This window comes from Lepidothrix coronata, unplaced genomic scaffold (assembly GCF_001604755.1).
Source record: "Lepidothrix coronata isolate B3197 unplaced genomic scaffold, Lepidothrix_coronata-1.0 Scaffold3, whole genome shotgun sequence".
NCBI lineage: Eukaryota > Metazoa > Chordata > Aves > Passeriformes > Pipridae > Lepidothrix > Lepidothrix coronata.
In genome coordinates, this window is record NW_016690183.1 from 11460971 (window position 1) to 11476643 (window position 15673).

General features: G+C 44.9%; 1 protein-coding gene across 4 annotated transcripts in view; it reads right to left on the reverse strand.

Annotated features, from left to right (window-relative positions):
- Nucleotides 1-6178, reverse strand: part of TRANK1 (tetratricopeptide repeat and ankyrin repeat containing 1) — a 52678-nt gene extending 46500 nt beyond the window's left edge. For 3 of the 4 annotated variants that reach the window (XM_017823470.1, XM_017823452.1, XM_017823478.1), the window contains exon 1: nt 6123-6152. The gene's annotated coding sequence lies outside the window, so the exon portion shown is untranslated. Of the gene's footprint in view, nt 1-6122 lie in introns of all 4 variants that reach the window. The other variant, XM_017823461.1, reaches the window with a different exon arrangement.
- Between the last annotated feature and the right edge of the window lie 9495 nt (nt 6179-15673).

Consider the following 15673-nt stretch of genomic DNA (forward strand, 5'->3'; position numbering starts at 1 on the left):
GCTTCAGAACATAAGCTTGAAAACACGGACAGAGACTGCCCAGAAGACCCACTTGTCATTATTGAAAAATGTTGTGTTCTTTACGCCAGCTATCAGTCTCAAGGGGCCAGCTTGTGCTTTCTGAATATCTGAAGCTGGCAATACTAAAAGCTTTATAAATCTGAGAGTGAGCACAAGCAGTCAGTTTTTGTCTGCATTTTACACATTTTTAAATAAGAAACTGTGTGACACTTTAATTTACAGAGAAAAAGCAGAAGGTCTACACAGTCATGCTTTTAATTATTGTTGATAGTGCAAGTTAAAGTTTAAGGATTCATCCCTATGGCATTACTCACTGGTAGAATTATGTTTTTATTCTTGAGGTACAGTAGATTTCCATAATGCAAGCAACAAACGAAGTACAGCAACCTAAGAAGCTCTGCATCTGAATTAAAATAGTGGTTACAAATGAGAATCCCCATATTTTCAGGAAATATGAGTTCTAAAGATGGTGCTTTCCTCAATCCTATTAAGCAGAGGAATTACTCCTTCTTCCTCCTTAACCTAAAAGGCAGACATTATAAACTGGTAATAAGTAGGGAGAAAAAAACCCCAACAATGCATCTAAACTGTGGTTGAGTGACAACCAAATACATTTCATCAGCATTCAAATAATTCATGTTTTTCAACGGGAAACCACAGGGTTCTCATTAGCTCTTGCTCAACAAAAGCATGCCGACTCAAGAGCATGGTGCCACCAGGAAGGAACCATCACATCACCCTGCCTGCTACATCAGAGGGACCCCTCCAGCCACGTGCTCACCACTGGCACCACTTGTCCAGGCAGTCCCACAGTCACTTACCAAGAGGACACTGCATGCAAGTTTTCCAAATGACATTTTCATTATGACTTTCATTATAACCTTATAAAGGCATATGTGAATGTCAGGGCAGAGTCAGTAAAAGAGAGGAAAAATACAAGATGAGAAGGCTCTAGCAGGCCATAACTGTTAGCCAGTTTTACCTGTTTTCCTGACAACAACAGCTACCAAAGATATAGTTACAGAACACAGCCACCTTTGAATACATAACCTTTGAATAACCTTGGCAGTGAAAAGCAGGAAAAAATTTCCTTCTTTCAGTCTTGCTTTTCCATTGAATGCTGAAAAGTCAAATGAAAAATCTGGAGATCACCTATACTTTCAGAGGAGGCCCTGGAGAAACAGTAGAGATAAAAATGAACAGATTATAACCGACCAGGCTACAAGCAGCACATTTGGAAATTTCTCACAGAAGAGGAGAAAGAAGCTGAAATTTAGACATGGACATCCTCGTGGATCTGTTTAGTCTGGAAAAGGTCATAGTGCTATTTGTGACTATCTGAACAACATTTTAATCGAGTGTTTAGCCACTATCTCATAAAGGATGTGTTCAGCCCTTGTAAAATGTCAGCTCATCTTGGAGAAGCTGGTCAACTCAAATAAAAAGCTAAACAAATTTAGACAGCTTCTCGTAAGACATCCGTATCGTTAGGGATATATTCAGACAGATAGACATAGCTAATCATTAGATAGATTCTCACTCTGCCCTATGAAATAACACAAAAAAAACCCAAATAAAAAAACCCAATTCTGTAAGAAGTCACCTTGCCAGATTTCTACCAGAAACTGGAAATGCCAAAAGACCCTTTGTTCCCGGTAAAAGCCAGCACCACTAGGAAAATTATGAATGAGATTCAAGAGCAAATTTCGATTAGGGCAAGTAGAGTGGTATAGTGATAGCTTCTTACCAGTGTATGTTGCCCTGAGTTTAGCACAAATTGGACCAAATGAAGTTCCCTTATTGCTTCTGTGCTCTACAGCTGCTCAGTGTCCCATGCATCACAGTGCTGCAAAGGTAAAGACAGCATGCATCTCTGTAGCTGTTTGCCTCTAAAAGGACAAAGAATACGGTTTCCAAGATAAGTGAATTGAGAGAAAACTTTATTGGGTTGTTTCAGTCTGAAGTGGAGACCTGAACACAATCTCCATAACTGGACACAAGCAACCCTAAATACCGCTTACGGAGTTTTGCTTCTCTAGATACTCTTACTTCCTAAGTGTCAGCCAGAATTACTACTAGGGGAATTCAGACTGACTTTTTGTAGCTCCACCAGTGCAGTACCACACTGAATCAGCGCACCTTGACAGCACAAAGCACATCTCACTCTTGAGATGGGATTCACACCTGAACTGGGTCTAATATGCAAGTGCTATTTCTGTATTTTGGAAGTCAGCTGTGCGACTTCTCAGTTCTGGCTGTGCTTTCAAATGATGTTAAATGGCTGGTGGTGCACCGAGTGAGACAGAAAATCCCAAGCTGCTCTTCATTTTTTACCAAGGTTTTCCCTGGAAACGTAGACTATAGATGATTGTAGGGCACAGACATTGTGAGAAGCAAGACATAACATCCTTATCAACAACTGTCAAATGCACTTCAGGATGCAATTAGCACAGACATCTCAAAGGCCTGGTAACACCTAAAATGCTACTACAAACCACATAAAGAAGAGACGTGTGCAAGGTCTGAATGAAACAAGGGGAGCAAGCGGAATACAGACACAAGAAAACCCAAGCTCAGGGCCAGGACCCTGCTCTGGGTAGGACTCACCTGAATGACCTCCTGAGGTCCTCCTTCACCAGATTACCACTGTATGTTGCTTTCTATTTGTGTAATAACAATAACAACTAATAACAAAGTCCAGATGCCTGATGTCTCCAGCTAGTCACATACCAAACTCACAGAGCTGACACTGCTTGGTAGCTCAGTTCTTCTTCAGATGCATGACCAACAAACAAGACCACTGAAACAGTACCCAAACCTGGCCACAAGTCCTGGGCCAGCCCTGCTGACTTGCAGTAACCCATGCAAAACCCCAAGACATGGACACTGAAATGTTACAAATGTTTAGAGTAGGGATTTGTGGTTGACTTGCACACAGGAAAGGTACTAGGCAAGAAGCAACACAGCAAGAAAATGAAAATTAGAAGCACATTATCGGGAACAAGACAACACCTTCCACAACAAGAGGTAGCTGCACACACCCCAGGACACCAGCTCTGTACCTACCTTAGACCCTAAGTGCTCCCTAGGAAACCAGAGTTTTATACCATGAACAGGGTAACAGAAACCTGATAGACCGGCTCCTACAGACCACTTTGTATGTCACAGCATGTCCCTAAGGTGCCTTCACATCACTGAAATGGAATCCCTCTTGGCAAAGCCCCTAGAAAAATTAAAAGGAGAAATAATACTACCAAAAGACAAAAAATCTCAGACGCCTCTCTGTTTATAGGCAAGACCTCAATGCGTTGCTGATTAATTTGGTGACAAAGGTCTTCACACAAGGCCATGATACATCATTCGGGATTTAAGGTGGTGTCATGGTTTAACCTGACAGGCAGCTAAACACTACACACATGTTCACTTACTCCCCACCCTTCCTTTCACCCCAAGCAGGATGGGGGAGAAAAATCGGACAAAAAAAAGTAAAATTCATGGCCTGAGGTAAAGACAGTTTAATAGGACAAAAAAGGAAGGGGGAAATAATAATAATAATAATAACAAGAACAAAACAAGAACAACACAAGTGATGCACAATGCAATTGCTGACCATCCACCAACTAATGCTCAGCCAGTCCCTGATCACTAGGCGCTGGCCAGCTTTCTCCCTAATTTATATACTGACCATAACATTCAAGAGTATGGAATATCCCTTTGACCAGTTCAGGTTAGCTGTCCCAGCTGTGTCCTCTTCCAGTTTCCTGTGCCCTCACACAGCCTCCGTGCTGGTGGGGCAAGCTGAAAAAAGCTTGACTTAGGGTAAGCACTGCTTAGTGACAACTAAAGCAGCAGTGTTTTATCATTATTCTCATCCTAAATCTAAAGCACAGCATCATACCAGCTATTAGGAAGAAAATTAACTCTATCCCAGCCAGGATCGGTGGCTTCTTCGAACATCCTTCCTCCTTTCCTTGCAAGCTGAACTCAGCCCAAGCACATGACTAGCTTTCGTTGAAGACTGCTTCACAGCTTGCAGCAGTGACAGGTCTGGCCTTGCTCCCCAGCACATCCTGTTTTGCTAAGTGAAACAAAACATGATTCTTTTCTTTCAGCTTCAAATGATTCTCCCCTCTGTGTAACCTACCAGTAACAAATTATACCTAAGAGAACATACGGTTGAGCTCTGTGTGAAGTTGCATTTTCAAGAAACACATCTGTTTATACATATAAATACCTATGATTTCCAGTAAACTCAGAAAGGACTTGCATCTCCCGTTTTATGTACAAAAAACCTGATGCGGAAGCATATTCAATACTCTACTTACACAGTGTCATTACTGTTTTACAATACAAATTAAACCCCAAAACCTCACAACAGTGGGAAAAGTCAATCCTCTTGTTTCTCTCTGAAACAAAAACAATCTTGAAATCCCTACTCTTGCCCAGCCATACAAGACCTAACGCAGTCCAAGAGGGAGATCTTTACACTGCTGCAGTTGTTTGCTCAGCCTAGCACTGTTCCTGTCATGATTGTCCTGCTCTACTCTGCACTGGTACGGCCTCGCCTTGAGTACTGTGTGCAGTTTCAGGCACCAAAAGATAAAAGAGACATTAAACTATTAGAGAGCATTCAAACGAGGGCCACGAGGATGTTGACGGGTCTGGAGGGGAAGCCTTATGAGGAGTGGCTGAGGTCACTTGGTTTGTTCAGCCTGGAGAAGAAGAGACTGAGGGGATCCTTCATTGCAATCTTCAACATCCTCACAAGGGGAAGCGGAGGGGCAAACACTGATCTCTTCACTCTTGTGACTAGCGACAGGAGTAGGAAATAGCATGAAGCTGAATCAGGGGAGGTTTAGGTTGGATATCAGGAGAAGGTTTTTCACCCAGAGGGTGGCTGGGCACTGGAACAGGCTCCCCAGGGAAGTGGTCACAGCACCAAGCCTGTCTGAGTTCAAGAAGTGACTGGACAATACTCTCAGGCACACAATGTGATTCCTGGGGTGCCCTGCGCAGGGCCAGGAACTGGACTCAGTGATGGAAGGGATGGGTCCCTTCCAATTCAGCATGTTCTATGATTCTATGACAAGGTAAGAAAGCAATGGCGACAAACAACCTGCATAGAAGGCACTGAATCTAGAATGAGGGAAAAATCAACAACAACAAAACACACTAAGATTGCTCTAACATCAAGGTTTTCAAGCTTATGCAGTTCACAGCCAATGCCTGACAAGTTTAATTGCATGTTGGTAAAAACGGTGGTAGGAAACACTCCCTCTTGCATGTTTTCATGGGAAATCGAAACCTCTTCCCATTCTCAATAAACCCATGAACTTCTATCAATCTGAAGTTCATTTTCCGCAAACTGAGGGGAAAGAAACACAGAAACTAGTGAGAGATCTTTTTGCTTTCATTCTTCTGGAGCACACACAGTGCCTAAACCCCTTTCCAACTGAAAAAGCCTGTTTTGTTAAGTGACCACTCCACGACCTTGTAAAAGAGTTTTGCTTTTCAGGGAAAGGATCCAAAACCACTGAAGACAATGCTTCGCTCCGGGCTATGCTAAACGAGTTCTCCCTCTTCTTTTCAAGCACGGACAGAGCAGCTCAACTCCCCCAGCTCCTCCGCGCAAACGGTACCAGGTCAGTACACACTCCCAGATGCCTGGCCGGAGCAGGAATGCACTCTTCTTCAACCACCCCACACATTCCCTGGCAGGTTTCCCAAACAGCACAGCCTCCCCCGCTGCCCACACGCCAAATCCCGCACCCGAGCGTCCCATCAGAGCAGCACGACGCCCTCCGGAACCGGTCCAATACAAAGGAATTCACACCACCTCCACAGAGGGGGGAAGCCACACCCAAGGAGCCGCAGCTCCCCCCGCGGAGCACGCCGAGCGCTGCGGAGCGCGAAGCACCGCGGAGCGGACGCGTGCGGGGCCGAGCAGCGCGGGCAGCTCCCGCCGCACGCCCACATCCCGCACGGAGCGGCCGACGGGCTCAGGGCGGCCGATTCCCCCGCTCCGCTTACCGGGAAGGTAGAAGGGGTCGCTGCGGGCGCACATCTACCCATCTGCGCATCTACCCCCCCTATCTATCTACCTACCTGCCTCCCCGACTGCCTGTCCTCCTGCACCGACAAGCCCCGGGGCGCGCTCCAGCCGTCGCCCCTTAATACTCCGCCCCGCGTCCCGCCCCCGACCCCCGCGTCAGCGCGGGAGTGGGGGGCCTGCTCGGGGAATCGAAACCGAGACCGGCCCGCCCCCGGAGGGGTCCTCCCCCGCGATCTCCGACCCGTGTCCGGGATTCCGGCGGGGGGGTGTGGTGTCAGGCGTCCGTCTGCTGCCAGCACGTTCAGGGAGCGGCGGGATGGTTCCGGGCTCCCACCGCAGCGGGAGTCAGGAAGTGCCATTTTTTAAAATGGTGTAGCGGTGTCTTCAGGATACCTGGAAAATCAGCGTTCGCCTCCGCCGCGGGCACCCCTGCGTCCTGAGGCGCCGTACTGTCCCCCGGTTTCTCACGACAGCCCCCGCCCAGAGGAAGCTGCTGCTGCTGCTTTGGACTTCCACGGCGTAAAGGTCACCTGGGGCGTGAAGGCTTCTGCTCCTCTAATGCAATTGTTTCCTAATTCATCGTTTCTTGTGGTCTTTTCACACTGAGAGAATCAATAAGCCAAAGATGAATACTTCACAGGAGATCGTTCAATAATTCACTTCTCTGTGAACCACCTTTCTAATCGAGTTTTTCTCTGTCATTGAGTATTACTGCCTGCACTTCTGGCTGGGGTGGAGTTCATTTCCCCCAAAGCAGTCCCCACCGTGCTGTGCTTTGCACTGGGAGCTGCTTAACACACCACTGCTTTGGCCGCTCATCTCTCCCATATTGCCCCGTCAGCAGTAAGCTGGGGGTGGGCGAGATCCTGGGAGGGGACACGGCCAGAACAGCTGGCCCAAACTGACCAAAGGGATATTCCAGACCATATGACGCCTACTTAGATACAACATCTAAGAGGAAAGAGTAGGAAGTGGGAGCATTCATGATTTACAGCGGTTGCCTTCCAGAGCAACTGCTACACATGCTGAAGCCCTGCTTCCCAGGACATGGCTGGACATCCTTGCTGATGGGAAGTAGAGAATAAAATCTATTTTTTTTTTTACTTTTGCTTTATTAAACTGTCTTTATTTTGACCCACGAGGTTTTTTACATCTTAGTTCCTTCCCCCTCCATCCTACTGAGGACGGAAGTGACAGAGCAGCTTGGTGGGCACTTGATTTCCAGCCAAGGTCTGCCCACCACAGTCCTTTTGACCTGCAATATGGGGCATGAGATAACAACAGTTTTGTATTAAGCATGCTGTAGCAACAGTGGTTATTAAGGGTCAAGTTCCTATGCGGGTCACGGAGGTTGTTGGCTGCACTGCTTGTCTCTTTATTTTGTTGAGCTTGGGAACATGTTACTAAAACAATGGCACTGTGCTTTGCCCTGGCATTGATGGCCTTGCTGTCCTGGGAGAGGTATCTTGTGGAGAGCATGAAAGAATACATATCTCTCTCCATACTCAGCAATTATGTGGGTGGTTTTATAATGCAGGCTCCTGAGGTCCTTGTTCATCCTTATATGAGCTGTTTAATACTACTAATTAACACTGTTAGCATAGTATGTGGTTTGTGAAATCCAGGGCACTGAAATGTGCCCTGAGGCATCTGGTCTCATGGTGGCAGAGTGTGTGGAAGGATTTGGGCAGGTTCCTAGGGCAGTTATCACCTCCCATACCCTGGGACTTCATACCTGAAGAGGCAAGTGACCCTGACAGACTGATGCAGCACAGGTACCTTGCCTACCCCAGTGAAAACCAGCAGCTTCTAGCACTGTACTGGTGCCTGGTCTGTGCCTATCGAGCCACAGTTCAGTATTCTCAAAAGACTGTGGTTGAAACAGGCACCCAAACAGAACTACGGCAATTCTCCCAGTACCAAGAAACAGTGGACAAAAAAAAGAATGGATTAATATTGTCAATTAGTAAGGGAGGAGGAGGAAGAGTAGTAAAGGTCTGAAAATAGAAAGAGTGAGAGGATTCAAACAGAAAGCAGAAACTACCTGGTCCCTGACTTCATCTGAACTTCGAAATAAGCGGAAAGATTACAGCTGCTAGGCAGGTGAGTGGACTTCTGCCTGGCTGCTCCAATGCTGGGATAATGGGTTCAACCACTAACAGTTGGAAGGTAAGAAAGCCAAACAGCTAGGATCCATTACTAGAAACTGGAGAGATGAGAGAGGAATTGGAAAAGAGGCAGTAATTTCCAGTCTCTGAAAACAGCTCCTCTCAAGTGTGAGGGCAAGGTATCCATTCAAGGGAGATCTTGTGAACTCACTGGGAAAGTGTACTGCCACAGATGAAGGCATCCATTCTGAGAGATTTATTGGTGATGAAAGTCATATAGAGTGATCTAAACAATTATGAGGTCCCCAAAGATCCAAAAGATGTCCTGTGCACACGAGTAATGTGGAGAAAATGCTCCAGCTTCATATTCTAACAATTTGGCAGTGATGTATTGCCCAGATATCAACCTCAAATTTTGGAGTCAAGTCTTCTCCAAAACTTTGGAGATAATCTTGGTAACTCTTCATCCCTATGGGCCAGCACCTTGACTGTCAGGCATGCCCCAAAAAATCAGTCCTCTCCTGCCCTGATCAGAGGGAAAGGAAGCACATGGCACACTCGGTTCTTTCTGTGTGACCAGGAGGAGAAAAGCGATGACCAGGCGTACTGGACTGTGTGGATTCAGTTGCCTGGCACATCAAACCCACAGAAGTAAAAAGCCTTGGTAGACATTAGTGTACAGTGTACACTGGTGCCACAAGGCTACAGGGGTTCATCTGGATCTCTGGAGTGGCAGGGGTATGACAAGAATTGTCTTTATTGGAGGCAGAGCAACCACTATGCATACTAAAACCCTACTTCCTGTGAAGTGGCTGGACGTTGCCTGCTGATAGGGAATAGAGAACAGATCTTTGGTTTTCCTTTGCTTCTGCACATGGCCTTTGCTTTTATTTTAATAAAGTGCCTTTGTCTTGACTCATAAGGTTTTTTTGCCGTCGTATTCCCCTCCTTCCTTCCTGCTGAGAAGATGACTGATAGAGTGGCTTTGGTGAGCAGCTGGTGTCCAACCAAGGTGAACCCATCCTATTCTTATAGAAAAATGAATTTCTGTCAATCATCTATCTTCTGCGCTGAGTATTCGCATAAACTATCCTGCTACCCATTTAGGGAGTGGAGAAACAAAGTAATGCTAAGTTTAGCACAGGTGGTTTTATATTGCTTGGCTCCTAGTGGAGTGCATCAAAATAATGGGCAAAGCCACTTTTAAAGAAAGCAGTCAAAAGTACATCCACAATCGTTTTGTAGTTGCATCAACATGAGGCAGGAAAAGTACAGTGTAATCCTTTTTCCTAAGTGACTTAAAGAAATCCAAATCCATGGGTGGGATTTTGCAGTTCTTATTCAGGGAAAAGTGCTTGAGTGAATTACATGATATAAATGTTGAGAGGAATGAGTGGCTGATGTATACTAATGTATCTGGCATTTCATGTGACCTCTGAACTCCCTACCGTTGTTATTTAGGGATATGTTCACTGCAGCACAGAGAAACCAAGGACCAACCCACCTTAATTATGATATGGAAAGCGAAACTCGCCGCTTTTTGACTTGGAAGGGACTCTGACCTAAACACCATCACAGCAGTCTTTGCTACATCTGTTGGCATGCCATGGGTGTGTTTGTCAAAACAGTCACAAGACAGAAAACGAAACTATTTTTCTTTTTTTTTTCATAACAGCTGTAGAAATGAAACTTGGCAGCTTGTAAGCCTTTCACTGGTGCACAGCGGGGCGTTTCCTCCTCATGCAACATGTCCTTGCCACGCACACACATTGCCAGCGAATTACTGAGTCTGCAAATTTTGTTGTGTTTCCTGATCTAAATGAGTGGAGAGGAAACAGAAACTAGAAAGGGTGGACACATTTGGGGAGGCAGTACTATATGTCTGAGTGCACAGGCACTCAGACCAGTAAGGAGTTAGGCACACTGGTTGATATGGGGTGCTCATAAATGAGAAAGAACACTGGGAGGAGGTGCTCATAAAGCCCAGCAAGGCAGCAGAAAATTATAAAGCCCTTTATAAGTAGGTCCTACACCCCTTCTGTTGCAACTATAGAGTAGAGGTGTTGGTGTGGGTACATTTCCAAGAGACATTTCTTTTGCATGACAGAGTGAGTATTAGACCCCTCCACTTCCTTGTCACCCCACACATGAACCTGTATATCAGAGCTCATGATGGAGGTACGTACATTGCATGGAAGGGATGGGTCTTGGCTTCATGTTAGCAATCTTGCTTTTTATCTCTGCTCCTTTTTCAATGATGGGAAAACCTCGCTTTGAGAGGAAGAACACCCTTCATAACACATGCAGGAAAGAGAGTTGCAGTGCACATCACAAGTCTTCAGTTGTGCTGAGCTTGAGACAGCTACTCAACCAACAGCTCTTGGTTTCCTGAGCAGTCAGCATCTCTTGGCTCCTAAGAGTGCAGCACTGAGCCTGGATCAGACATGCATCTTACCATAGACCTGCATCTGGTGCAATGCAGACTCAGCTCTCAACTAAAGACGCTGCATCTATTGTAGTGGCAACTTGCACCTGACACCAACATAACCTGAACTGGTTAACAGACAGCCCCTGAAGACCCAAACAAACTATACCGCACATCAGGGCCTGGGGACATCTGCCAGCCTCAAGAGCCCTGACCAAGCTCACCTGGGACACTCTCCAGCCCATGGGCCTGGCAATCACAGGGCTGTGTCTGACCCTAGTTCCCCTCATCAGGCCTGATGCTGATCCATGCCAGCAAGCTGACATCCCAGCCTGGCCTCAGCGCATCCCCATCCCCGTGGGGCTGCCCAGTGTCCTGGGCTGGGGGCTGTGCTTGCTTCCCCCACAACTTGCCCAGCTCCCTCACTGGGATCAGTGGGATGCACCCTAGCTGGGGAGACCTCTGCTTGGCTGGTCCCCTGGGGATCTCCACTTCTCCCCAACCTTTGGGGAGCAATGGGCCTTTGTTGATCCCTGATACTGTACATGGAAAAACATGTTATTTCCTGGTATAACCGCCCAACACAAGACCAGCTGTTAACAAAAATACACTGGCCATAAATGATATCTCCAGCTTTTACAACTATGAAGGCAAAAGTTTGTGGTATAGGTGTGGTTTTGTGGAGGATGATTATTTCTGAATGTTTAATTGACTTTAAAAGCATTTCTCCAAACTGACGTAGTAATACTGGGGATGAACTTCTGTCGATTCTCGTTTATTTCTGAGGTCAAGAAACAGGTCCCAGAGAAATCAAGGTGCTTCAGAATAATAGCTTTAAAAGAACTTTCAATTAAGCACATAATAAGTAAAGGGTAGTGCAACACAACTAGCAGCAAATACGTGCCTAATTTATTATTTTGCTTCTAATTGTTCTTCTTGATGAAAAATGTCTTCACATCTCTCCTGTCTAATGTTTCTTGCACATTATCCTTTCCTGTTACTCCTTTTCCGTAAAGCCTGACTGCTTAACCTTGCCTGTGTCAGCATCATGTAGGCCAATATACTTGTAAACCACCTGAAGGACTATTTGAACCCCATAAAGAGGTCTGTATCATTGTACAAGCAGTTGTCAGGGATCCACACACAATCTCTGCTGCACTTTCTAAGACAAAGCTTTTTGTTCCTCTCGTGCCTGCTACCAGCACAGCCATTCTCCAGTGTTATTCTTTACACATTTAGTTGTGGCACAGTATGTCCCAAGTGGGGACCAGTGTCCTGTGACAGCAACCATTGCGTATCTTGTTAGGAAAGATCTGTTGTGCATGGAAAGAGGGATGTCTCTTAGCTAAGCTTTAACTCAGCTATTGATAGCAGGATTAAAGCTGTAGAAGCACAAAACTCACAAATAGTTACCTTCCTTTGCTATCTCCTTTTCTGGCTGCTAAACAATTTGGAATAACCCACCCAGTTCAAGACTGCTTACATGAAGTGTAGTCACCCCTGTGGGAGCAGTTCAAATAGTCTTATAAGAGGCAGAAACTAAGACAAATGAGTAATGAAGAATGGGCAGGGACAGCAATAGGTGTGACCAGGGTAAAGAAACATGCACTTTCTGCACCTGTCACCTCAACCTATGTGTTTTGAAGGCAAAAGACCTGAGCAAGGATGAGTGGGGGGCAAAGGAAGAAAGAGAAAGGTGGAGAATGGAGAAGATAATGAAGGTTTTGGGAAAGGCACTCTTTGAGGCTCACTGGTGCAGGCTGGGACTGGTGAGTCTCCCCATCAGCGGTGCCTGAAGGAATCTGGAGAATGGGCAACCAACAGCTGGCAGCAAGAGAACAAACAAAAATGTCAGGCTTGGGGTCAGAGATGAGTCATCCTGGAAGAAACCTGTAATAACAATAAAACAGATACATGGTTTTGTACTCTTTTGTTTTAAAGTAAATCCATAAATTTTCCCTGGTTCTTGTTCAGGTAATTTTTAGTTAATAACTTTAGATCCATATCCTTGTTGCTTACATCCCAATATGTTCATTAGAACATATTGGATATATACATAGGGGTGCAAGACACCTATGTACAGCGTGAAATAGGAATGCCAAAAACCCTGAGATCACTAAGACTGCATGAAGCCAATCATGAAAATAACAGTAGCAGTGGACCATCAGGTGCCTTGGAGCATGAAGGCCAAATTTTAATTAAAGAACAACAACACCAGGGACTGGAGAGGATTTTAGCAAGAGAGAGTGGCACTGAGCCTTACTTCATGAGAAATGGAGGTGACACGCTTGGTGACAGAGAGGAACATGAATGCTCCTAGGAAGAGATGTCCAAAGGTCAGGAGATGTTTATGCATCAGAAAAACAGTCAAGAATCTGTGCAGGATTACTAGGGCAACTAATTCAAATATGTTCCCATCTAGATTTCAGCACCAGCACACTCCTGGCTGAATACCAGGAGAGATTGGCAGGTTTTCTGTGTTTGTTTTTGTAATGAGTCCATGCCAGGTTTTAAGCAGAAGGTATTTATTCTTACTGACAACAGTGGGCACCACCATGATGGGTTCAAGGGTGCAAACAGCTTTTCCAAATTCCACTCCTCCCCTTATGTGATTCAAACTCTCAAAACCAGATCATGACAGTGACTACTAAAAAGGACACCTTCTGCCACCCATCCTTCAGGACTTTCCAATGGAGCCAGGGTGATCCCCTCCATCTCAAGGGCACAGCATGGTTGACATGGCCATTCCTGTACAACTGAGCATCCAGCCACTGCACCTGTGTCTGTTCCATCCGTGCGGGATATTTCCTCCAGCTTACTTGGTCTGTATCTAGACTTTTGCCATCTGGAGATGCTGGCAGGTTTTCTCTTCCTGAATTACTTACTCCTTTCCAAGGACTACACCCAACCCTCTCACTCACATAGGAAGTGGTGAAAAACACTGCTTATGTGTCCATTCCAGTTTGTCAAGAAAAGAGCCTTATCTGAAAAAGGCACATCTGGTTTAGATATTTACTGTCATACTACTAGAGGAAGACAATACAGCTCTGATTATCTTCAAAAGTAGCAGGGATCTCTTTAATTTGACATCTGAATGCTACTTATTGAAATGTCTCAGAAAGGTTTCCACGGCTCTTTTAACTCCTGTGGGTTTACAAAGCTATTTCCTTACAGCTCAAGCAGACAACAAATTCTGAATTACTTGCTTTAGGATAGTTTTGGGTGATTGTGAGAACATGAAGTTATTTTTGTTGACTGTGTTATCTCTTATCCTAGAACAAAATGGGAGGTACAAGAATCAAAAATGGGATGTTACCAGACATCCCAGGCTATGAGGACAAACCACAGTGGTCAGTACAGGAAGATAATCTTGTTAAACCAGTTCAGATATAAAAGAAAGAATAGAAAATTGAACAATTGGGAACCAAGTTCCAATACACAGATTGCATTAAGGGAACTCCACATATACAGTGTGTCCCATTTTTCCTGTAAGACTTGGAGTGTAGCAAATCTTCAGCTTGTACAGCAGAGCATTTTTTTGTTCCTTAGTGTCATGCGAAAAGGGGCAGAAATGCAAAGATTTCTTGTCCCACCTTTATTAATATATATTTCATTGGCTATCAGTGTCCCCAGAATATCAAAACCCTTTAAAACCCAAAACAGTCTGTGTGTACCTCACTGAAATAGGCCCTTTGCTAGACGGATTCACTGCAATGGACAGGACTTTTGATACCCTGATGGGGTATGGCACTTAATAGCAATGCAGAACCTTCTCAGCAAAGTTCTCCTACAAGTTACGATGCTGCCAGCACCAGAAACAAACCGGACTAACTCTAGCAGCTCACAAAATAACTTTTATTAATACAAGTATGTGACAAACTACTGTAGGGTTCACGTTGCCGGTGATAATGTTTAACTGCACGATTGCACTTAACTAATAAAAAACATCCCAAAAACCAGAAGCACACTCTACAAAACAACACAACTACCTAAGCCTTAATACAAAACTCAAGGAACCCCCCTCCACAACAGGCCAATTTACAAAGACTAGAACAAAATCTAAACACACTCCCTAACACAAAGCAAAAAAGAAAGAATATAGCCACTTCCCACTAACACACATTTTAACTCACTAAGATAAGGAAATGCCCACCTTAAAGCAAACCCCGAACCACGGGTCGGCAATAAAGTACAATATAGGACAAAAACAACAACAACAAAAAAGAATATAAAGTAAGATATATACCCGGTAAGTTACAAAGTGTAGGGCAAGGTAAAATTAGTATCGATAAAGAAAAGTAGCAAAGTACAATTAGTAAATAAGGTATCTATGGGGTAAAGATGAAAGATGGTAATCTATAAGGTATAAGGCAAGATCAAGTTAAAGAAAGCAGAGTAAATGGTTGCTCACCCCTGCAGTGTCCAAAGTAGTGGAAGGAGACAGGGCAGCTCGTAGTTACCTCCGCAGGGATGATGGAACTTCTCCCTGATTTTTGCTCCTGTCCGATCTCTTTTCATACTTTTTTCCTTAGGCAGTTTGAGTGACTATAGTCAGTACTAACTTTTGGGGTGATAGACAGATGACATAGGCCTAAGGGTCGGTTCCCGGTGTAGGATGTTGCCAAGAAAGGCCATGCTATTTCCATAACACTCCATCCCTATCAGTCTGTTTCTGTGAAGTCTCCCTATTTTGTTGAGAACTTTAATGAAGCCATCGGGGTCTCTTTGTCCCTTTTTGTGTAACCCATTGTCATCTGACAATGGGTTTCTGAGAATGCCCCCTCCAGGTGCTGAGGTGTTTCCTGTAACTGATCAGGACCATGGCCTTAAATTGGTCGATCACCCTACACTTCAGAAGTGCAACTGTAGATGTTTTAAGGTCTGTAGAAATAACTGCCCATATTCTAGGTAGAGGAGTGATATTATGGTTAACATACTGATGAAAAAAAAAGGAAGAGCTCTGATTCCAAATTCTGTTAGGTGTGTCCTATAGGGCCTTGCACAAATCATCCTGCTCATCTGGGTGCTCCAGGGTCCTAGCAAGTGGACTTAATAATATCAACTGTT